Source organism: Amblyomma americanum, chromosome 2 (assembly GCF_052857255.1).
Source record: "Amblyomma americanum isolate KBUSLIRL-KWMA chromosome 2, ASM5285725v1, whole genome shotgun sequence".
NCBI classification, from domain to species: Eukaryota; Metazoa; Arthropoda; class Arachnida; order Ixodida; family Ixodidae; genus Amblyomma; species Amblyomma americanum.
Window position 1 is genome coordinate 71,262,764 of NC_135498.1, and position 25,075 is coordinate 71,287,838.

Consider the following 25,075-nt stretch of genomic DNA (forward strand, 5'->3'; position numbering starts at 1 on the left):
TTGTCGGGCATGAGATTCGCATTGTAGCAGTAATAAGTAGCTGTCCAGAGAAATGTTCGCCAGAGGTTTTAGCTGAAATCTTAACAGCATGCACAGATGTAGGCGTTGCCGGATGTAGGCGTTGCCGGAAATAAACCTAAGAAAGGAAATCGCTTTTGCTGCATCTAAGAGGAACGTATAATAGTTTGTAAGCAACCTGACTTCCGTGAGGGGCCAGAATGCGTTGTCGCTTTTTTTATGCAGCATGGAGCAAGTCGTTAATGCAGTCTTTATAAGAAATATACATAGGATCCTTATTGCTACATTCAAAACACCACTGTTTACTTTTATGAAAATCAAGACGCATGGTAAGAGAGCAATGGTTTGGTGCTGTGAATAATTTTATATGATTGCAGTTGGAGACGCATTGAACTGATGCTCCATGCACCTGGAATACATTTCTGAAACGCAGAAATCGACCTGGAAGCGAATTGGCTTCATATTTTTCTTTTCATTGTGTAAAACGACCTATCAGAACTCTCAGGATAATTTTGAGCTGAAGGTACATTCTCTTTTTCAATTATACACACAAAACTTTCAGGATAATTTTGAGCTGAGAGTGCATTCTCTTATTCAATTAGACAAAGAAAACTTTACCCAGTATAGCTGTCATTTTACAGCATTTAGTACTGGGAGCATGACTGACAGCAAGCGCAATAAGAGCGGCTGTTTGAAACGACTGACCACATCTTTTATTTTTGCAGTTTTACTTTTTCTAATTAGGCCCACATGCAATTGATGGCAAACTGAAACAAAACTTCAGTCGTACTCAAGATGACCTAATCATCATGAGGCAATCATACGTCACCGGGACAGCTCCGTGCAAATTTTGACAGGCAAGCCCTATCCATTTCCTCTCTTGGTGACATTTTTTCTCGATCATAGGCTTCAAAAAATAGACTTCTGATATGGAATTATTTTTCTCCGTGACATATCAGAACAGCAAGGAAATATGGCCATCAACCTAATTATTTTGTTATTGTTTTCAAAATTAAAGCAGTAATAATTGACTGGTACCCTTCCAAACGCAGCCTCAAGGCTAAAAGGAAAAGAGTAGCGTTACTTCAGGAAGATTGCAGTTAACTACAGTTTAGTTCTGGGCCGTGACGCAAACCCACGGATATCGCTACCAGAATGTGGAGAGAAGCTTAAACGGACGAGGCCTCTCTGGTATTAAACTGACCACTAGCAAAGCGGCACTGTTGTATTCGATTAGTGAAAACGAGTTTAAAATAATCATCACACCAGGATATCTCACAATGGGAAAGTAAGTACTTAATGACATATTAGGGGCTCCATCTACTGTTCTAAACTACTAAAAGAGATTATTAAAACATATTAGCATGATTATCTATCAGGCGACGTTTAAGCACGGCACAAAATCTATGTGGTCGAAAATAATGTTTATTATTATTATTATTATATATTTACTTTTTCACATTGTCAATGAATACCAACACAGGTTATAAACGTAACAGAATAAAAAGCAACAATGCGAACAGTAATAAACGACATTGAAGTTAGCCACACACCAAGCAAATGATTAAGCAGCTCATCACACACCATTCAGTATGAAAATACAATGTGTCAAAGCCCACAAAGCGTAATTCACTATAGTCTAAAATATCAAATCTGCGAACATCACTATAGTACTCTAAATACTTGAAGTTATTTAAAAAGAAATATAACAAGACAAGTAAGAAGCGACAGAGAACACGAAAATAACAATACATGCGAAGCAATAAGAAGACATAAATCCATCCGTTACCACTAGCAATGATTCATTTCTTGACAGCCTTATGTGCTCCCTTGAAGATATGAATGCTGCAGAAGTCAAACCTGATTCACTGTAGAGGCGTCGTTCTCCTTGTTCTGATTCATATTGCTTGCGGCCTTCAATATTCTCATACTTCTTTTTATGCTTTGCCATTACATCCCCTCACTGCTTTGAACCTGTGCAGGGACCACCTCCTTGTGTCCTCCTACTAATTTTTGTCGGTTATGCTACTTTTTAATCTGAACATTATTGCGCCAGCCTACGTAAGGCCCATGTGGGCCTTTAGGTTAGTAGAATAGAAGAGTGGTTTCTAATTTCTCTGGGCTGAAATGTTTGTCAACACTTTTAAAGAGCAGTGGATATGTCTTATTTCTTGAATTATTCCTGGCTCTTATCTATATCCATCACAGTAATTTTCAATTCAGGGCAAATGAGATGAGCTGAACTTGTCGTTGGCGTAGTCTCGATAGCTGCATGTTTAGTACCAGCGTTTCTGCGAACAACAACGATGCATTTAATTTCAAAAAAATTTTTCCGAGAGTGTTCATAGGAATGACACCCTAACAAGTTCCAGCAAAAGAGGTTGACTGTGAAGAAGTCACCGCTACACGTCCGCCCACGCCAAAGGAATGACACAGATAACACAGGTGCACAAATCTCCGAAATGCCTTGTTTACTGCCAATTGGACGGCAGGAGAGTGAGGCCATAGTCTGCTCACCTTTAAAAAATGAAGCCCTTTTGGCAACCGTAATACCTGATAAACTACTGAAACAGGCTAACCAAAAACAGTCCAAACTGATAGTAGCCTCAAATAACCAGCGACAATGCCGCTATGTCTGAGAGACACGCTGTTAAATTGATGCACCCGTTATATTATAACTATATATAAAATTGACACAGTTGTTAATTTTGTAATATCGAGAAAAAGAATGTCTCGATATTACAAAATTATAGACCGAACAGTTCATGCGACGCTCTTCATATAATCGTGAACAAAAGGTACCATAAAACGATCCCTGGAATTTAACTTTTTGTACCGCGTTAAAAAATGCGCATTTAGGTACTGGTACTGCGATCTCCGACTTTTTGCACATAAGGAGATAATATCCTATTAAGGCACATATTGTTTCGAAGTCAATTTTACTGTAGAACTCGTTACTGCGCTCCGTGAAGGTATTGACTATTATAAGATTCGTTATTAAAGGAATCGAGTAAAAAATTAAAGAATATCGCACAGACAAATCATGGTATTCAGGAAGCTTTCAAAAAACGTTCTACAATATGTGTGCCCAATTTAGCAGCATTTGTTTGAATTTTTGTGTGCCGAAAATTATTTCTGTTGTCTCTGACCACATGCGATGCTCATGCAAAGATGTTCAATTGAAATGATATTATCAGCCATGCCTCGCCATTCCATAAGAACCCGCAGTCCACTTTTTCCCTTCATTTTTTCACAAGCCTAGAACGGTACCGCGGAACTTAATTCGTTCCATACGCACATACAAAACACAGATTTTTGCGTGAATATAGAAGCATACTCTTTACAAGAATGCCACGATAAACATCGTTGCTTATAGTACCTTGAATCTGGTCAAAGTGACAAACGCCACGAGTGGAGACTCAGCCCTGGTCTACAAAGCAAACATCATTATGAGATCAAATTATCTGCGTTTGGGGCGACATATTGAAGATATCCCATCTATTCCTTGCAAAGACGACTTCAGTTCGTTTAGTCAAATCACTTGTTTCTGTTCGCCACCTATTTATACCAGTTCTTGATCACCTTACGTCATCTTGGAAGCCCAATTCACCTATTAGGGACAAAGAAAATGCCAACAGTGTTTTTTTGCACATAAAGCTTCTTATAACGCAAAACAGATACTTGAAATTTCGCCAATATTCCTTTAATAGTTTCGAAGTTAGAGGGCTACTTTTTATAGTACAGTGGGTCCTCCCTGTAACACAAGCGGCTACATGGCTGCACTTCTGCTTCGCGGTATGATTTTTTTTTCAATGTCCATGATTTTGGGCAGGGTGATATAACATTTCTCACAGGCCCTCATGAATCTTTTTTTCCTATCGGGGAACCGCGGTTGTTTATCTAATCTGAGCACGAAATTTTCTCCTTTGGTAAAAAATAATGAGAGACGTAGATAATGACAACTAGCCCTTCTCTTGGTATATTATCGAGGCACCCACATTTGCAAAGTTGAGCTTTCGTGTCCACAATAGCCGCCACCACATTCGGTCCTGATGTCAATCTAGTAGCAACTGAACGCTTGATTTGCAAATGCGACACTTGTCATGCCAGTATAGTAAAAAGAAAAAATATTTGACTGCCAAAAGTCCAGTTTCGTGCGCTTTAGGCGATCACCGCTTTTCAAAACATGTTGGCTCAATGCTGAGATATTTGCACATCACAGCTACCGCCTTGTGGTACTCAAATTACGCGAAAACAGGTGACCTACGCTATTGATACAACAGATAATTTCTCCTCGATGTTTTTATATCAATTTATTAAAGGCACACGTGGACACTTCCTAAGCCGGTTTTTGGGAACGGTCCCTGTAGCCGGCAACCCATTCCAGCAGTGTGTTAAAATGTTTGGACTGGTAAGATAAAAAGTTGCCTAAAAAGAAGATATGGTCACTAGGCGTTGAAAACATTTCAGGAAACGATAAGAAAACACGCGCTTCTAGAGGTTTCTTTACTGAACTGGAGGAATCCCTACAGTTTTACAATATGTGTCAAATGCATAACCGCATCCGTTTACACTGCACCACAAGAGTTCTTATAAAAATATCTTTAATAAAAGCAATTAAAACCACATCAACATGAGATTCAGGATAGCAAGAGACAGGCGAATCAAGCTTTAAGGCCTCCTTGTGCGAAGAAAACAGTTTCTTTGAACGAAATTGCAAAAACCATAAGATCTATGACCTGGAAAAGATAGGCAGCATCGTGCACACTGGAAGACCAAGCCTACTATAAAACGTACAACAGCATATACTTCATCGCAGCGTATAAGAATTGAAAGATGAGAGGAATTTCAAAGCATACACTATTGGTCTTTCGCGCTGCTGTATACTTAATACTATGAAGATATGTACATAAACGCTGCCGCAGGAATAATGTAAGCAAGCGACTACCGCTGTAGTTGGTGCAAAGCAACTATACTGAACTTGCTTCATGGAGATATGACACACAGGACAAGAAACGCGCCTTCATAGTTAAGGGGCTTCACCCTACCTCTGGTGGCAAAAGCTTGAGCCACTTGGAAAGCAACATTCAATCGTTGGCCTGAAGCCTTTCAAAACTGAACTGTACTTTAAAAATTGCGATTGTCCCTAATAGGTTAAGTTCACACATGCGCTGGTCTCCAGCTCAAGTCCTGCGGTTTTGTTCAGCATATTTCACATGACGTCTCACAATCCTTCGAGGGATGGTATAGGCTGATGAGAGGCCCAATTTTCGCAAATGTCTATATAAGACATCGAGTAAAGAGCAAATTTGGGGGAGTTGGTAAGTGTTCATTTTTCCTCAGAGCATGCCGATTTCAAAGCTTACGTGAAATAAGTCTTCCTCGGCAACCTGGTTGGCCGTTCTGGCGTTCACCTCACATGATTGAAAGGACAGACTAACTCTAGAGCTATATGTGTTCAAATCTTCTGAAGGTGTGGATTGTGCAAGTATGAAATCAAGGGAAACCGGATGGTGAATATTTCTATATTTGAGGCACGGCTTATTGCCACTTGAGCAGTCCTAATGACATTATGTTAACCTTGCACTCCACCCATTGCTTATAAAAATAGAGAGTATTACATGCAACCGCAGAAATCTCCCAGGAGAAAACGGCAGCAAATTTATTAATAATTCACAAGGTATGATAAATTAACGCAATGGAAAGCGTCCATGCAAGAACACAAATGAAAGACGAACTGCAGGCGGACATTAATGTCCCAACAAGAGCTCTGGGGAAAAGGACATCATTGCGTCATATTATACTCATAAATAGCCCAGCAGGTTTCTTACATCAATTGTAATTTCCGATTATACAAAAACATTGGAAATATTAAATCTTTATGTTTGCTACTGTGTTTCTCAATAAATAAGAGAAAGACAGAGCAAGGAAAAGTGCGAATCGTGCGACCATCAAAAATGAATAGAAAGTGCAGACCATATGCGCAGTTTCCTGCGCGTTGGCTTGTTTAATCAGATCTTCAAATTTTCTTATCTTAACTATTCTTATATTGTTGCGGTCTGTGTGTAGAGCTAGCGTCTATTACGCCCAAATTGTCAGACTGTGCTGTTTTTTTCAGCTTTGTGTGGTAATTAAAATCTGGTGAGCAGTAAAATGGCTGTCATTCAAACACTGCTCTCATTACAGACTTTCCAACATTCCGGTCAGTACTGCTCTTCGCTTCATCCTTCCTCGGAGTTAACAGCTTTTTTTCTCGTTACTTCAGCTGTGCGTGCGAATGGAACTCCGCTGCTGATTAAATTGCCTGTCATGAATGCGCTGCTTTACCGTCAAAATTTCTGACAGTCGAAGCAAATGTATAGGATGCTTCGTCCCAGCTACAAGTATATATACCCCATCTGGATGCATTTGCTGCTGTATCACCATCAGAAGCAGAAAATCTTTGACTTTGTAATCTGAGGCATTTAACGGTAAGTACGCGAAAGCCATGAGTTCCCCGTAATACGCGAATTCTTTGTCCACACTGCACAACAAGTGGACTGAATGCCTATTTTCGTGACTCTTCAAAGTGTACCGCATACCAATCCCAGTTTTGAATGTCGGGTCGCTGCGATGCTGCAAGATAACGTTAATACTAATACGAGCGATTACAATTGCCGAGTTTGTTCTCACATAGCGACTGATCTCGGAAAAGCTCATTTTTACTTTCTACAGTGCTTTAGATTTGGTAGGGTAGACAACAAACCAAGAAATCTCTTCATGCATTCGAACAGGAAACTAACAAATAGACACAGCATTTTCGTCTCCGTAGTAAAATAGTAATACTAGCAGTTTATCTGATGAACTTAAGGGGATACCAAAATTGCCTCAAAGGCTATAATGTTTGGTTGATGCACAATGTACATGATCCGATCGTTGCCTCAGCGGCACTTGCAAGGAAACCTGTATGTAGACCGGTTTATATGAACAAAAATAAATGTAGAGTAGTAAAAGCTCAGAGAAAAATGACGAAAAACCAAATAGGAAATAGAATAAAACTGATGAGAATCCCAGCTCCAGAGCCTTCTACGACAACCACTCTCAAAGTTCACAGTGACACGTAGTCATATGGCGAGCCATTAAATTACGTTCAAATAGAAAGCTTAAGGCATATATTTTCTGGTAAAAGCGATCTATATTGGTCTTGTACTCTTATTTATATGCATGCTTCGCCAGGCTACCTTTTTTGTGCTTCTGCGTAGACTACCCTAACCGATTTCACCACTATCTGTGTCGCGACGCTGTATTCCTTGGGACGAACAATAAGGGTTTTTGGGTATTTGGGTCTAGGCTCAAAAGATATTCTGTGGACAGATATTTTTTGTCAAGTAAGGAAAAGCAATAATTATTCTGGGCTAGACGCCTTCCTTAAAGTCAGTCACAATTTATAATCGTGTCCTCGTAGGCTAATTGAAACTTTAAAGCATGTAACAGAAGTAGATTTATAACAAATGTTTTACTGTTTCCTTGAAACAAATAATAGCCTTTCGATTCAGCAACCTTCATTGGCACCCTGTAGATGTTATGCTATGAATTTTTGTTCCCTGCCATGAGAATGAAGCTTATTTTATGGAAGTTTTAGGAGGTTTAAGACGCCGCCATAGCCGTTGCGTTCACACAAATGTTGGCTATTGTTATTTTCTGTGAATTTATGTATTTAAAAATCTAAATAGAATCTTAGGCATGTGAAATGTCAAAAAAGATTTGCTGCCGGACGGACGGTCAAGAGCTCAGTGCAATGTCCGGAATCGCGTCGGATGCACAGGACCTTGACAAGATGACATATATTGTGCACATCTTTGGGAGTTTTGAGTAAAATACTGATTATCTCAAGAAACATTCATAATTGCGTAAAAGAAGTGCACGAAATCTCCTCATAAATAAAGAGGCCACTTAGTCTGGGGAAAGCAAAATTTTTGAGCACAGCCTTCTAATTTGGAACTTAGAATGTTTCGCCAGACCGAGTTACGATACCTTTCTTACTGTACCTGAAATAAAGAGCTTCCAAGGTGGGGCTAACAGGAACAGAAAGAGGTCTAGCAAAAAAGCCTGAAATATAAGCTTTCAGTGTCCAATCTAGAGCTAGAAACAAAAGACAGTGTTCGGAGATCAAGCAAGCTATTCTTTAAAAGCCGGAACTTGGTTGTCTCTGAAAAATTATCGAAGGACGAAGAAACAGGCATGAGCAGAGGCTGAACCCTGTCAGCAACAAAAAAGAAAATTCTACAATAGAGAGACTCATCGCATTAAAATTACGCTACAAAAAGAGTGCCAGGCTTGATTAATATTGACCAGTACGTGCAGCAACACACCAGGGTTGATAATACCTTGATTCACTTTTGGCACCTATAAGTATGGTTTGATACAAAGCAACCAATTCCTGCTTTGGTTTACATGCTCTCGTGTTCTGTACAAAAAAGGCCCAATTAACTGTAAATCTCGTCGATGGTTGTTAAGACATCCACTTTACTAATATTCAACTTTCGTTTCCTTGCGCGCACTAATTTTGGAATTTATGCTTTGCTGCCACTGCGGCCTGATATGTTTTGGGTTGAAGAATTGGCCAGCTGACGCTTGTTAACAGTAACAAGAACAAGGGAATATCCGTGTCGGCAGGTAGTTAGTGGAATACTCGAATTACAACAACTGCAGCTCGACAAAGGCGTTGAGATATAGGGGCATCGGAAGTCCGGCATTCGAAAAAATGTTTGTGAACCTAAGCAGTGAATACCCCTACCCCTCATGGCTCTGCATGAGCTTCAAAGAGAAACAGACGAGGTGACGCCTTATCCTGTGACCTTGACAACTTAAGCTTCACTGACACAATCGACACAGACAAATTTCCATCATAAGAGCTTCGTTTTTCTTTCATAGTTGTTCGGTAACATGCCCGTAGGTAGACGATAAATCGAAGTCGAGTGAGAAACGAACCTTGAGTGGCCTCTTAGATAATAGCGAATGAAAGATCTAAGGAGCGATGAAGAGCGTGTGTTCTCAGAGCATGCCGCTAGAAAATAGACTCGTTCAGTCCCGCTCTAAAATACAAGCAAGACGTTTGAGTTTCTATTGGTCTTGGATCCAGGTTCGCTTTGTAGCGAAGATGATTCCTGATTAACAGCACCTATGAGCGGGGAATTTACTTGGAGTGTAAGGCTGCGGAAATACATTGATTCGAATCTTGTCCAGCCAATATTTTAAGGCCAGAAGAGAAAGTTAATTGCCAAAAAGAAAAAAAAATTTCTCGAGTACAAGCCGGGGGAATTTGCAAGTGAGAACGACAGCGGAGAAAACACGCAAAAGAAAATCGCTGACCTCATTATCACTGCCCTCTTCATACAGTTCACAATCTTCTATGCCATTAAGCGCACTCTAAATGCTAAAGTTTCGCAGCAAGCGCGCAACCAAGTTTTGAGGGATGTCATCTCAGGCTGCAGCAATCGAACTGTTAGCGACACGCGCTTCATAAAGCATGTTGGAGTTAGCTCGAGTGTTCCACTGGTCCGGTGGAATGCCCGGCTCTCTTGCCAACGCTCTCCTTTAGGCCTGTTGCACTTCTCTGGTTAGTGGAAGTGACACGGACCTCCGGGATTTTATGAACACAGCCAGTTCTCAGTTCAGTTTTGGATGGCGGCTTTTCTTCCGGCCCCTGAAGGCCATCCTCGTTGCTAGTCGGTGAGCATAATTTCTCTGCCCCTCCACCGGTGAAAATTCTATTCATACATTTACACGTTCCAACGGGCTAACAGATTTCGAGACTGTTGTTACCCTTCGCGACTTTTCACTTGAAGGCGGCAGTGTAAAGACACTGTCTCTTTGTTGCCATGTTGTCAGCGGAAAACCACGTGTGAAGAGCTTCCACTTCAACGGAAATGTGTTCACGCCACCACACGAAGCTAAAACGAGGTCAAAAAAGCAGCCAACGGTCGTGTGTGCTCTTTTTGTTATCAGTTCTTGTTAGTAACCGATACATTGCTTTTCTCTTTTTGCGTTTCGTGCAGCCTCTACCCGTGTGCTACTTTTTTGTTTTTATGCGTTGTATTCATATTTTAAAGACACAACGTCAAAAATCTTGGAATATAATCCTACATAATTGTTTCATAACTCGTGTTTTTTAAGAGCTAATGTCTAGATTCGAATAAATGTGGTAAATAAATCTTTCCAAATAACAACCATTCTCACATCTAATTAGATAAGAATACGCAAACTAATCATCAAGTCTTGCGCACATACGCTGGGTCTGGAATTTGAATGTATCGCGTCATGCGGCTTTATTGCTATAGCGAATGAAAAATGCCACCGATAATACTCTGGCAGATGAGAAGAGCGCGAGGAATTTCGCTGAAGTGACTGGCATAGCCTTGTTCTCTTTTCTAGTCGCGATATTGACAGATCGCCAAAGGCACAACGTGTTTTCGTCCACGAAAAATGTGTCCATCACTACAAGGAACCTGCCACGACATGACGAACTCCATTTCACATGGCGTCCGACACGTCGTTTATAGCATTTCATATCACTGCAGTTAACATATCTTTCACCTATGTCTCCTGTAAAGTATCTCAGTGATGTGATGTTTTCGAAGTTTCCGAAAAACAGGATTTGTTCGGCATTTCTGTCTTCCATCTTTACAGACATCTATGAAAAGACCAAACAGCTTGTGTTGTACTTTTTCTTTGCTAGTTGTTTTGCTCCATGCACGATCAAAAATTGCTCCGCTGTGTTTTTCGAGCAACATATATGCAATACACCACTGGCATTTGTTTCATAACGGGTACAATTTACACAGCTGCTGTGACTTCCTACCTGCAGACTAAGGAGTGGTGAGTAAAACTATGCCACCGTCCACTGCACATACACTGCACATTCTGTAGTTTATGAATTCGGAGGTTTATTTCTTACATTTCTCATATTTGAGATGAATGTTGGGGCTGCGCTAAGAATGTCGCGTAATTCGGTTTCACAGAGCAACCCTGACGTGTAAAGGTCGTTGCTACTTTCAAAGCTGGATTTGGTAAATCTGGCTAACGGAAAATGTGACCTCTAAGAAAACAAGCTTACAGCGACGTGCCGACAGATCAGTGCACTGTGTGCTGACACCCAAATCGTGGTCAGGAAAATCTCACCGCCGGGAAGTTCTTAACACCTGTATTTTGGTAATTGTTGTATTTGATACGCTTCAAGCTTGACAGAAAATTAAAAAAGAAACTCCCGCCTACGCCTGGGATTCATAGCTGCCCGCAGGAAAGACCTGACCGCGAGGATAATAAATATTTTTCACATTAATTCCAAACGCGATGTCGATTTTTTTTGTAAATAAGTAAAATCTCAATTTTTACCGATACTGCTCCTATAGTCCTCCGTCCGCGATTAAAATAGCAAAACTATCCGTATGTAAGCCCATTACCAACACCTGTTCCAAAATATGCCCTCAGATGCAGCAGTGCCTATTGCGCTCGATTTACGACGGTCGGCTGGGCCCAGCGGCTCAGCGCCTTACCATTGAGCCACGGCTGCAGGTTCCATCAAAAAGGCAGTGCCACACCCTGCCGAAAAACAATTTTTTGAAAACTATAACTTCCTGCATGGCGATCGCGGTCATTGATTTCCCTCATGGATTGCTTAATATGCTGTTTTTCTGGCACAGTGTTAAGCAGTGTCCTTGCAGTCATAACTATAACATTTCTTCCAATAAAACTCACCACTATTTAAGGCAATTCGCTTGTTTTTTTGTGGATTTGATTGAAAACCGTACATGCTACTGCGCCTAGTATAGTATTCTTGAATAGTAACCTTTTCTGTTCCTGTTATCTCAGCCTCTATCCTGGTGCGCATCCTTTTCATTCAGACTTTATGCAGCCTGTGAGTAGCGCAGATGCTGAAAAATGAGATGTGTGGAGTACGATTTATTATATGTTCGTTCATTTGATTTATATCCCTGCCATTATATGTGTAATGGGAATGGCTTGCAAATGACATTCCCATTACTTAACAAAAGCGAACAAATCGCAGTCGCACATGTTGAAACTTTCGAAACTTTGCCTTTCATGTCACTACATCAGAAAGCTCAGAGTAGATGTAAACCCAGAACCAATGTCAAATGGACCCTGAAGCAACTATTCCTAAAGAAGAGGCTTCATAAAATGCTACAAAACACGCACTATTTCGCCATCATCGTCGCGAACGAGTGTAGAAGAGTATATTATTTCTTCTGCACTTTAAGCTAGAGGCAAATTATTATTTTGCAGGCCAAGCCAATATGTCCAACACCTTCGCAGTCCGTCTGCTGTCTTTGGTGGCTGCCATGCTGGGTATGTTTACGAAATTAAAATTTTAAATGTGCAATACGTTTTACTATCATTTTCGCCAAAATAGGGGGAACACGATCTGGTAACCGCGGCAAATAGAACACTGAAACATTCTCAAATTATCAGTCCCCGCTGCCGCCGTAGTTATATTTGCTCCCTTTGGCGGAAACGCCGCACCATCTAAGCAGTGTTCAATGTTGGAGGAGTTTCCTCCCCTTTCCCACCCGTCTCTCTTCATTCTGTCAGCAAACAATCTTAAGTGCCACAGTAATGGAAGAAAAAGACTTTAACTGCTCTGGTAAACTTAATCATATTCCCCAAGCCTATCACTGTGAAAAAACTTCACACGGGAAATCATTAACTAAATTTATTTTCCAGAAAGCGCACTGCTGCTTATATATCCCTTTTATATATCGGCGAAGCAGTGAACTACGCTTGCATTCAACTAACCAACAAGCTTGAGTGCAGATCTTCCTAGCAACGAAACTGAAAAGGAACATTTTCAGCACGAAAATGCTTTCAATAAAGTCGATTATCAACCAAATAGCATATCTGGATTACAAGACTTTCTAGTAAACTGTTGAAAGTTGAAATTGTTGAGAATGGCCTTAATTAGTATGTTCAAAGGACTAATCAGGGTGCTGTCTTTAGTTTCAACTTTCGACAGTTTATTTGATGGCCTTCCAGACAGGATATACTGATAGGTTCAAAATCAAATTTATTGGAAGCAACTGCGTTATGAAAATGTTGCTATGTAAAATTGTTCCCCACTAAGTCAAATTTTCATCGCGGATATTTGTAAATACACGCGGTTGCTCTTATATAAACAGTGTCATGAAAATTATGACGCAACTGCGCAGCTATGAACGGCTAGATTAGAGCAGCAATGTTTAAAACACTTCAATTCAAACTTCCTAACACAATTCTCTGATATTTTGTTTTCAGCGCTGCTGTCTATGGCACCCAATGGAGCTGAGGCGATTCCTCTATACATTATGGATGAGATGAACAAGGGGAGGGCAGAAGGCATGGCTAGCAAGGAATGAAGTTCACCTGTTGCTGAATAAACACGGGCAGTGAACGACATCCGCATTTGCTCATTTCATAACATACAAACAAAAGAACAGTCTTAAATGTAAAACATTGCCTTTTTTGTCAATAACTTTCTTCAAATGCCACTACTAAGCTGAACATTTCGCAATCTGCAACAATTGCTTTGCGATTTTTAAAAAAAAAATGTATGTAAAGTGCCAATGGTGGCGGCCAAATTCAAACAGAATGGTATCATGATGGAAACGACGCTCGCACACCCGCTTAGATCGGATGGCAGCAGATACTAACCGCAATCTATATAAACTGGATGGAAACCGTCGTTATAGGCGGCGTTTATCGTATGGAAAGTAGTGCAGCGTTCTCAAATCAGGTTTCCTTGTCTTATTCATTACGATAAATGTATCGCTGGTAACATAGAGTGAAAACGAAGAAGACAACACCCGCTGTTCGACACATTGAAAGATATTCGGCTTCGCTCTTTGTTACGCTGCTCTCTCAGACATCACAGGCTCGTTGTACTGATATAACATCAGGAGAAATGTTCATCACGATGAGTTCTCGGGTAAGTTTATTCATCGGGAAAAGAAGGGGCGCTTGTCCCGTCCTCTTTCATGCGATTGTCCCTTTTTTGCAGCTCATCTTTCCACTATGATGAGAAATCTGCTGATCCCGCAACGGTATGAAAATATTACGTGTAAGGGAACGACTCTGTAATCACTGCAAAGTTAGATATCCTCTTTTCAAATAAGTAATACTGTTAGTCTCTTAAAATTGAGATACAAAATTTATACTTTTCTGGCTAACTTGAACCACAGATGTTAATTTTGAATATAGAATAGATTCTAATCGGCCGAGATTTCGCTTTCGCGCCACTGAGGTTTCCAAATGAGTGAGCTATTAAATGTTTATTCCGTCCTGATTAGCTACAAAAGCCCCAATAGGTTCATAATTATTTCTTAAGAACACGACACCCTGCCCGCTTTGAGGTAGAAACTCTCTAGGTTTCTAAATTTTCAAGAATATTAATTGACTGAAGTGTTCATTTAATGTTGATGCTCCCAAGTACCCCTGATCTAGCTCGGCATCTTCAATTGCTGCTAAATGCCTTCTCTTAACGTACACCACTCGCCAAATGCGCGTCAGAAAAATGTGTATTTTAAAAGTCTGTTCGTCAAAAGAAACTGTTATTTATCTTATATTTCAACCTAGAAGAACTGGTTCCAATTCAGCTATTTTAATTGTACTAGATATATCCTCCCCCATCTCGTACACTCCATGAAACACAGCCTAGGCCAAGAGACCACTCCTTTATTCACGTTACGATGTCAAATAACTGCACACCATGTTCAAATCCCACAATAAAAAGAATTGGAGAGTACAGATTCGGTAACAGTACTGCAATTAACTAATAACGTGAAATTACCTCAATACATGTATGCATGATTTCATTGACCCTAGAGTCAATGAATAATGAGTTTTAATAAGAAGTAATTGAAATTAGTGAGCATAATTCTCCTCTTCTATATCAATTCGAGTAGAAAACCGCGTCTTTTATCACATTATCTTTCCAGAAGCTCTTCAGAAAGAAAAAAGCTGTTCCGCAAACGGAAGCAAGTCAACAACCCGTTCCTAATCCTTGAGTTCTACGTAGGCCTTTCGAAATTATGCACGTCTGTTTCAACGCGCCGGAACGTGATTCTATAATACGACGCTCTTTCGATCCTTCTTTCTGGAAATGTTTCAAATTTTGGTCAGGTATGAAGGCTCCTTATGGGAAAGCTTTATCATTTGCTGATAGAAGCAGTAATGTCATCCCTGATTACGAATATCCTGGTTTTTTTTCCGGTGTTACTGTCCAAAATCGACTCAGGCTAAGAGGGACGCCGTAGCCGAAGGTTCCGGATAATTTCTACCACATAGGTTTCTTTAAGTTCGCCTTGCCAGCGTACAGTACGCGGGCCTCTACAATTTTGTATCCATCAAAATGCAACCACCATGGCCGGTATCGAAACAACGTCTTGAGGGTCAGCAGCCGAACACCATAACCAAAAGCCATCAAGGAGGCTTCCGTTGACGAATGGTCTTATCAAGTCGTTGCAGTGTTTATAGACGCCGCTGCTGTTGTAATACACAAAATGCGCACTCGCACATTTTTCCCGATGCATCCTACAGTAATATGCTTAACTGAACTGGTGAAATATATTCCAAGATTGAAGATTTCCTTCAGTTGTGGTAGTGATGAAAATATTTTAATTTTTTTTTTAAATCACGGACCTAAAGTCAGCACTGACTCGGCCATGGTTTGTACACAATTCCTGCCGGAGAGCGCCCTGCCGCTGGTGGGCAATGTAACACGGATACGCTTTTCAGATAATGTAACGCTCGTTCTGTCCTTATTTGCAGCGCTATTGGATTATTAGCATTATTTGCTAATCATTAGGGCACATATCTTATTTTCAACCTTTATAACCTTCATCAACTGGACCTGGATTTTCTTCGTTCCGGACGACAAGATTTTCGCCTACACTCTATACGCGAAGCCCTTTCTTTTTCTTTTAATATCTGCTGATCATCCTCTCTATACCCTAGATAGGGACTAGATCGGGAATTTCTTAAATTTTTCATGAACCTGTGGCAAATTGGCCCATGACTGCTCCGTCTGAAACAAGTCCCTTATCCGTTCACCCCCGCATCACATCATTGATTTAGTGATTCCTCACTAACAGCGCTCTGTTCTTAGCAGCCGATGGTTATATTTCGTGTGCATGTGTTTTAACATGCGGTGGACCACAAAATACCATAAGGGGCACTTTTTTATTGCTAATATACACAATGATCGCAATAATGGTGATCGCATTTCCTGATCTATTGAGGTTTTCGCCGACGATTGCGTTCATTATCCATAAATAAAAAGCCAGTATGCAAAACTGTTTTTGCAATGTGATTTGATGCATCTGAAATTAGCATAACAACTCGCTTGTTACTAGGCACTAACAAGTAAACAGGTATGACAATCTCGACCCGTAGAGCAGTTTTCTCTTTTGCAGTGTTCTCTCGTTTGGCTTCGCGCATTGGATTTTACGGCAAGCAAGCACGCCCGATACGCACGTCATCGCGCCGAAAACACGCTGTGCGGTTAAGGAATACGCTCTTCTCTGGTATCAGCTGTACTCCAAGCGTCACGCTGGGCATCGCCGACGGTTAGATACCCGGGATTAGCCATAGCCTGCAAAGCAGCTTCCCCTTGCTGCTTGCAGCACTTCGATGCCTTGCAACCACTCGTGGCGGAGCTTTCTCAAACTGCACCACCCATAGTTGGAACACTTTTTCAAAAGCGCACACAGCGCCAAGTTCCAAAGCAGACGACGGTCCTCTCACAATTTAAAGCGGCGGCGCGCGAGGGACGCGGTTGCTGCTGATGCCTCACGCTCCCTCAACCGCTTTTGCTGCGGCTCTATGTCGGCCATTGCAATCCATGCACGTGCGCTCACCCTCACCATCCGCATGCCTAGCAATGCCATCCAGTGCGCAGCGCGCGTAGAAGCTGCCCTCCCCGAAGTAGTTGGGCTCGTCAGGCATGAGATGGCGCTGCTGCGCGTAATTCCAAGCGCGACTATACGCTTCTTTTAAGGCACGGTCGCCATTACAGCTTTTGCTGCTCTCGTGAAACTGTGGCTGGAAGAGACATTCGGTATTTCTTATATAAATTGCTAGATTGGGCAGCAGAGACTGATATCACGAATTGAAGGACAAATTGACCAAGTCTTCGTGGACGCACGTTCATGCGATAAACAAAACAAACACGTTATTTCAGCAATTATGAGGAAGAGTATATATGATGTAAAAAAATATTTTTCGGAGTTTCAAGATGACAGTGAGAGAGCTGTAGTTAAAATAACACTATTGTAAGCGTGCATGCACTCAATTCCAGCCTTCTTCCTCTGCCTTGTGTCTAGCTACACATACATCCACACTTCATAGCAGCGTACTCATAGTAATTGGTGTACATTATTATATACACAATTCTCGCAATTTTGAGGCAGGTAAATGTTGTTCGCGTTGAAATGATATTGGACAGCTCAAGAGGGACTCTTTTAACCAAAACTTGTTGTAATGCGCTGAAAAATCCCAACGGCAGTGACAGAATTTATGATAAAAATAAAAACCTTATAAAAATCATCTGAGGGCTGTTTATGCATGCTGCAGAATGCAGATATTGAGCGTCGAGAATCATTTTAGTTCCAGCAATGTCTTTTTAGTTGCTGGGTAATTAATGGAAAGAAAGGTGGACTGGTTAGTCCTGGGCCACCTATAAAGTAGAAAGGAATGACTTAGACAAGTTAGTCACGCTAAGTGAACTTTTCTGGTTGCCATGCTACACAAGCTTACAAAGTGCAGAAATAAGTCCTAAAAACTGATTGAGTCATCTTCACTAAATATCAGTATTTTTTCTACGCTAAATACCTTTAAGTTGTCGAAACCATCAAGAACTTTTTTTACGTGCAATTGTTTTGCGTTTGGGTCTTGTATGACATAGTGTTCTTTTTTTGTGTCTGCATCAAAAAATATAATACTGTTGTGAAAGGGAAGTGCTTTTTGATGCTTCCGGAGGCATAGTAAATGTAGCCATCATCCTACATAATTCCTAGTCTTGGGAATTAAAGCAATCATTGATTTCCGACCATTTATTCACATCAGCTCAACTACAAATAAAACATTACAGCTATCATAGAAAGGTTACCGTTAACTATAAATTAGGTCTGGTTCAAACTACAAACCCAAGACGATCGCCTTCCAAAAGTTGAGAGCTGGCGGTCGAGGTGGGATTAGTAATCAACTGGTCACGATTGCAAATGCAATTATTCCAGTTTTTTAAAAACTAGTTTAAGAAACTACCGACATACTCTGTCAACCAGCGCTGTCAACGATGAAGTTGACGACGCCCGCATGGGGCGTGGAAACAACCACAGCGCGCCGAGCGTAAGAAATGGATAACGGAGCAGATGCATGGAGGACGGACAGCTTTTTTGTGCTCTTGCCGGCCACGTCCTGCCAGACTTCGAGGCGACCGATTAACCGCCCCGCCGGGTCACCAAACTGGGACTGGTGCCATTACGGGTGGCAAAGACCTTGGTGCCCGCCGTTCCATTCCCGGAGTCCTGAAACTAAGGCGTTAGCACGCGTATTCAGCGCCGGCCCTAAGTTCCCAGCAGCTGAGGCCCAATTGGCCAAGACGGTGGTCATACCGTCGACGCACCGGAAGGTGCTAAGAATCTCTTGCTGCGGACCAGCCGCCATTGGAAACTGAACCTGGACACGTTTAACGCTGGAACGTTATCCAGTAAGGATAGCCTAAATGTTTTCTTCGAGGAACTAGAGGGCATTAAATTGGCTGCCATAGGGCTTAGTACGGTCAATTAGGACAGATGAAACGTATGCAGTACTAAGGGGCTCGCATATACTGTGCTATCATTGATTAGAAGACAAACAAGAACTATTTGTGGGATTCCTCATCAAACAGGATATGGCTTGGAACATAGAGGAGTTCTATAGTATTAACGATAATTTGGAAGCTATCGTAATTATGCTAATAAGAGATACAAGCTCTTAATGGTGCATGCCTACGCACCGAAAGCCAGACATGATGACCAGATCAATAAAAGCTAATCGACAATAAACAAAGTAAAATCACAGAACACTGTATTTTGGTGGTCTAAGTCAGCACAGTCGGACTGAACAGATGTTAAGCTGACTTTGAAGAGATGGTCTTTTTATGTCTCCTGTCATTCTTCCACTTCATAATTGGGCAGCGGCAGGGTAAAATAACGCAATACTGGGAGAAACTCTTCCTGTCTAATTTTTAATTGGAAGAGAAAAATAATAACTGCTCTTAGAAAACCACTCTGAGAGTTCTGCAGTGGAGTTCATCCTATTCGCAGGAATAATATATCTTCGTTGCGATTTTAGGCCTTATCTTTATTTCAGGTACTTATTTCTGTCCCTTTCAGAGTCAGTTGGTCCAGTCTATAAAGTAATGAAATAAACTCTTCACAGCATCAATAAATCCGCGCTCTTCCCAAGCACATTAGTTTTCATAGCTGCCAACACTGGTATGCTCAATATTACAGTCCACATCTTGAATAATTCAAACAGCAGAAGCATCAAAAGGAGCAAGAATGCATTCTATCGCCTAGCCCAAGTAAATCTCCCTTCAACTTATGCATTCTTTGTGGATACAGCGCTAGATATTTTCGCATGTTAGGTGTTTTTCTTACGCCACTTTAATCTATGAGTTGCTTTGCGATTTCTATATCCGAACAGTGTATTTTTCAATCTAATTTTAGCCGCCACTTAATGCTGCTATTATCGAATGCTAATGCTTCGGCAGAGACGTACGACTGTCACCTGTGAGATACAAGAATGTTAATATGCGTCAATGGCATTACGTGATTAAGGCGAGTCACGACCTCTGCCATTTGTTTATGAACATGCTTGAGGGGCTTGCTGTCGACTTTGCGAAACTGAAAAGAAAGTGAACGCGCCCCGCAGCTGAGCACACAGATGATGTCGATGTCGAGTGGTTACGATGTGCTGGTAGGGATTGCTGGTGGCAGTGAACACCATCTTTCGGAGAAGAAACCCGAATTTTTTATATTTCGCTTCGGATACGGGGTATCAAGAATGTTTCAAGCAGCTTGGGTTTGTTCGTAAAATACTTTAAAATTCCTCCTAGATGAGAGTGTTTGCGCAAAATATCGCAGATTCATTGCTGCTGAAGAGCGTCCACTCTGTGTATTGTGCGTTCAGTGTGTTTATGTACATTGGCGAACATTTAAATTCTTTGCCTTTAACATAGCCTGATGCCCTTATTTTTATACGACAGGATGTTTTATTCGAGTGCATTGCTTGCCTTTCAAGGCTACAGCGGTGCAAACATGATTTGTTCGTCCCGCAGTTATTAACAGCTCTGTTCTCCGGTTGATGCGCAGCAGTTTAAATGTCTTGGTTAAGACAATCTAGAATAACGATATTTTTTCATAAGTTACACCCTCTATTACGACAAAATTCATGAAAGGAGCGAGCACTGGATAAACGCTAATTTTGCTGGATACAACTTAAAAGTATTAAGCGTAGAAACTGTACTGATGTTTAGTGAAGATGACTCAATCTGTTTTTAGGACTTAATTCTGCACTTTGTAAGCTCGTGGAGCATGACAATCAGAAATGTTCACTTAACATAAACAAATTGTCTAAGTCATTCCTTTATACTTTATAGGTGCCCAAGGACGGAACAGCCCACCTTTCTTTCCATTCATTACCCAGCAACTAAACAGACATTTATGAAACGAAACTGATCCTCGGCGCTGCATATCTACCTTCTGCAGCATGCATAAACGGCCCTGAGATGATTTTTATAAGGTTTATATTTGTATCGTAAATTTTATGACGGCCGTTGGGATTTATCAGCGCTATACAATAAGTTTTTGTTGAAAGAGTCCCTCTTGAGCTGTCCGGTATCATTTCAAAGCGAACATCATTTACTACGCTCAAAATTGCGAGAATTGTGCATAAAATAGAGTAGACCAAGTACTATAATTACGCTGCTATGATGTGTGGATGTATGTGTAGCCAGACACAAGGCAGATGAAGTGTGGAATTGAGTGCATGCACACTTACAATAGTGTTATTTTAACTACAGGTCTCTCACTGTCATCTTGAAACTCCGAAAAATATTTTTTTTTACATCATATATACTCTTCCTCATAATTGCTGAAATAACGTGTTTGTTTTGTTTATCGCATGAACGTGCGTCCACGAAGACTTTGTCAATTTGTCCTTCACTTCGTGATATCAGTCTCTGCTGCCCAATCCAGCAATTTATATAAGAAATACAGGATTTCTCTTCATGCCACACTTTAGCTACAGTAGCAAAATCTGTAGTGGCGACCGTGACCTAAATGAAGCGTCTCGTAGCTCTTGAAATTGCGCGCAGCAGCGCCATCTCATGCCTGACGAGCCCAACTACTTCGGGAGGGCAGCTTCTGCGCGCGCAGCGCACTGGATGGCATTGCTGGGCATGCGGTTGGTGTGGGTGAGGGCGCATGCATGGATGGCAATGGCCGACATAGAGCCGCAGCAAAAGCAATAGAGGGAGCGTGAGGCAACTTTCGTCGAACCATTGATTATGTTAACTACAAATGTGTATTTGTCACCATAAGTTGATTTATAACATATAAAAGAGGTTAATTGTATGAATACACCTTAGATTATTCCAAGTATACTATTTAAATAAAACGTATATTTTCACAATTAAAGTTGAATATCGTGCTGGTTAAAGTTGCACCTTAACATCCAACATCCCTAAAGTCAGTTGCTTTTACATTGGTCTTAACCGAAACCACAGGTTTCAGTTTCACTTGGGAATTTTCTGAAAGCCAAAGGCAGAAGTTTCTCTATTCCTAGTTGCATTTTCTTGATATCCTAATACATATTGTGGCGGACATATTTTTTTTCTGTATTAAAGAGAACATGAACTGTTGTATAAAAACGAAGCAATTAAAGCGAGAAAAAAACACGCCAGACTTGCATTACGGACACACCTTTATAACGTGCACATTCGTGCGGCATTGAAGCACCCGTTAGCAATCAACGAACACAGTGTTCGCCTTTTTTCACCCAAATAAAGTTGTCCTACGTTCCTTAAAAAAATGTTTCATGAAGTTTACCAGCTTTAGAGCAGTGTCTAATGTAAAGCCATTTCCAACCCTTTACTGTGAAGCATGCCGCCACCTTAGCCGTTGCTTCACACAAATGTACACCTCCGTTATTTTCTCTGAATTTGTGTATTAAGAAAACGAAATAGAATCTTAGCCATGTGAAATGTCAAAAAATATTTCCTTCTGGACGGACGGTCAAGAGCTCAGTGCAATGTACGGAATCGCGTCGGATGCACAGGAGCTTGAAAAGATGACATAAATTGTGCACATCTTTGCGAGGTCCGGGTAAAGTTGCGTTTCTCTCAAAAAACATTTAAGATGGCATAAAAGAAGAGCACAAGATCCTTTCAGCTATAGAGAGGTCACTTCGTTCGGGCTAAGCAAAATTTTTGAGCACTGCTTTCAAAATTAGAAATTAGAATGTGTCATCAGAGAGAGCGGCGATACCTTTCTTACTGTACCAGAAATAAAAAGCTTCCAAGGCGAGGCTAACAACAACAGAACGAGTCTAGGAAAAAAATTCGTTAAATATAAGCGTTCACTCTCCAGCCTGGAGCCAGAAACAAAACATAGTGTTTGGAGATGAAGCAAACTATTCTTAAAACCGAAACTGAGCTGTGTCTGAGAAAGGAGCGAAGTACGCTGCAACAGGCATGACCAGAGGCTGAAGTCTGTCAGCAAGAGGCAAGTAAATTCGAAAATAGAGAGACTCATCGCATTGAAATTACGCTGCATCAAGAATTCCAGGGTTTTTCAAACCAACCAGTACGTGCTGCAACACGCCATGGATGATACTAGCTCGATTCGATTTTGCCACCTATTAGTACGATTTCATTGCAGGCAACTAATACATGCTAGGTTGGCATGCTATCGTATTTTGTACCACAATGACCCAAACAATAGTAAATTTCGTCGCTAGTTGCCAAGACATTAACTTTAATTATCTTTAACATTCTTTTGCTTGCGGGCACTAATTTTTTGAATTCATGCTTTGCTGCCACAGCGGCCTGATATGTATTGGGTCGACCTATTGCAAAACTGGACGCTTTTTACCAGTAACAAGCACTAGAGAGTATTCGTGTAGGAATACAGTCAGTGCAATATTCGAATTACAACAGGAGCTTGGCAAAGGCGCTGAGGTATACAAGAATCGGAAGTCCGGCATTAAAAAAATTATTTCTAAGCACAAGCTGTGAATACCTTTACCACTCATGGTTCTGTGTGGGCTTCAAGGAGAAAAAACCCAGGTAAACCAATTTCCTGTGACCTTCACCACTTAAGCTTCACTGTCATAATCGACGCAGACAAATTTCTATCATAAGACTTTCGTTTTTCTTTCATGATTAGTCGGTAACATGCCCGTAAGCAGATGATGAATCGGAGTGGAGTGAGAGACAAAAGTTTTGTGGCCTATGAGATTATAGCGAAGGAAAGATCTAAGGAGCTAAGAAGGTCGTGTTGTGTTGTGTTGCTTGTTAGAAATTATCCTGTAAAATGTGTGTCGAGTGTTTTCACGCCGACTGTGCCTAACAAAATTCAGTGTACACAGCACAACAGTATTGGGCGAACACTGGGCGATCATTGGCAAAAAGTTGCATGAACGGTGGTCCTACATTGGCATTTAGGCTAAGCGCTACCACTTTGACACATTGTCCTCACTTTCAGGCCAGTTTTGGGTTAACGTTCGGCCGATCGAGCGGCCAACGCAGGCCTGGGGTTCGTTCTGCGACATGGCCAGTAAAGGCCTCAGATTAGCTTTTCAGCTTTCGAAAACTGTCATCCAGCTTTCGCAGATTGGTATCCAGCTTTCAATCATTAATAGCCAGCGTTCAAACGCTGGAATCCTGCTTTCGAAATTTGGCACATGCAACATAACCCACTGTCCAATGACTGGAACTGTGCATGTATCATTGAACCTAGCTAATATTCATGAAAAACGATGCCTAAAATTTCAGAAAAAAAGTCCGGTTTATTGCATCGAGTTACAAGGATCACACTTCTAGTGCACGCAGAATGGCTAACGCTGCTACCAGTCATCCTGAGAATTAAAGGAAAGAAGGACCCAAGACCATGGTGGCAGAGGCTCTGGGATAATCATTTATTTTCAAGTTTGCTGCGTGTCGACGATTCGGTTGGACAACGCCGCTCGGCAAGCTGTTGTAGCACAGTTAAAACATCTATAAAGTGCTTAACGGAGCTGTCCTCCTGTGAGCTGATCAGTCATATTTGAAGTGATCGTTGCATTCCTCTTGCGAGGGGATTCTTGAACTCCAGTCAAATTCCTCGCCCAGCTCTTGCGCGATGACCTCACAATGCGTCGAGCCTGCAAAGATAGGCATGTTTTTATGATCAACATAAATATGGCCGTCGCAGGAGAAAGAGAAATGAATAAATAACACTGAATTTTGTTAGGCACAGTCGGCGTGAAAACACTCGACACACATTTTACAGGATAATTTCTAACAAGCAACACAGAATTTTTGCATAAAGTGAAATTTATATTGCATTGTTCCAAATTGGTTATTTTTAATTTAATGAGCCGTTTCGCACATCCAGTGAAGATATTCAATGTGAAAATAACAAATCAATGTGATATTGAAAGGAAATAATGTGTTATTTTGTTTTAATATCATATCTATGTATCTCCAAATTGAGAGCGCATTTTTTATTCAGGTAAATATTGTCACGGTGTTGGTGACAAGAGAGGACCTGTTAGAAGGCAGGGCTCGGCAGCACGTCCTTCAGTTGGCGAGACGGCGAACTTCAACGTCTTTCAAAACGAGAGCACCACGAGCGTCGTCTTCTTTCCGAGCGCCACGAACGCCACCTGGCATTCCTCCCCTCTTAAAAAAAAAAACACGCGCAGAAGAGCGCGCGAACACAAGCACACACACACAAGCACACACAAGCACAATTAATCACACAAGAGAGGCACGAAGATTCTG

General features: G+C 41.2%; 1 long non-coding RNA gene across 2 annotated transcripts; it reads left to right on the forward strand.

Annotated features, from left to right (window-relative positions):
* The first annotated feature begins 6,450 nt into the window (after positions 1 to 6,450).
* On the forward strand, positions 6,451 to 13,428 carry LOC144118670 (uncharacterized). 2 transcript variants are annotated; one of them, XR_013312097.1, is made up of 4 exons: positions 6,451 to 6,488; positions 10,842 to 10,875; positions 12,301 to 12,363; positions 13,306 to 13,428. It is a non-coding gene; the product is annotated as an uncharacterized LOC144118670 (long non-coding RNA). The 2 variants fall into 2 exon arrangements; XR_013312098.1 differs by lacking the exon at positions 10,842 to 10,875.
* The last annotated feature ends 11,647 nt before the right edge of the window (positions 13,429 to 25,075 follow it).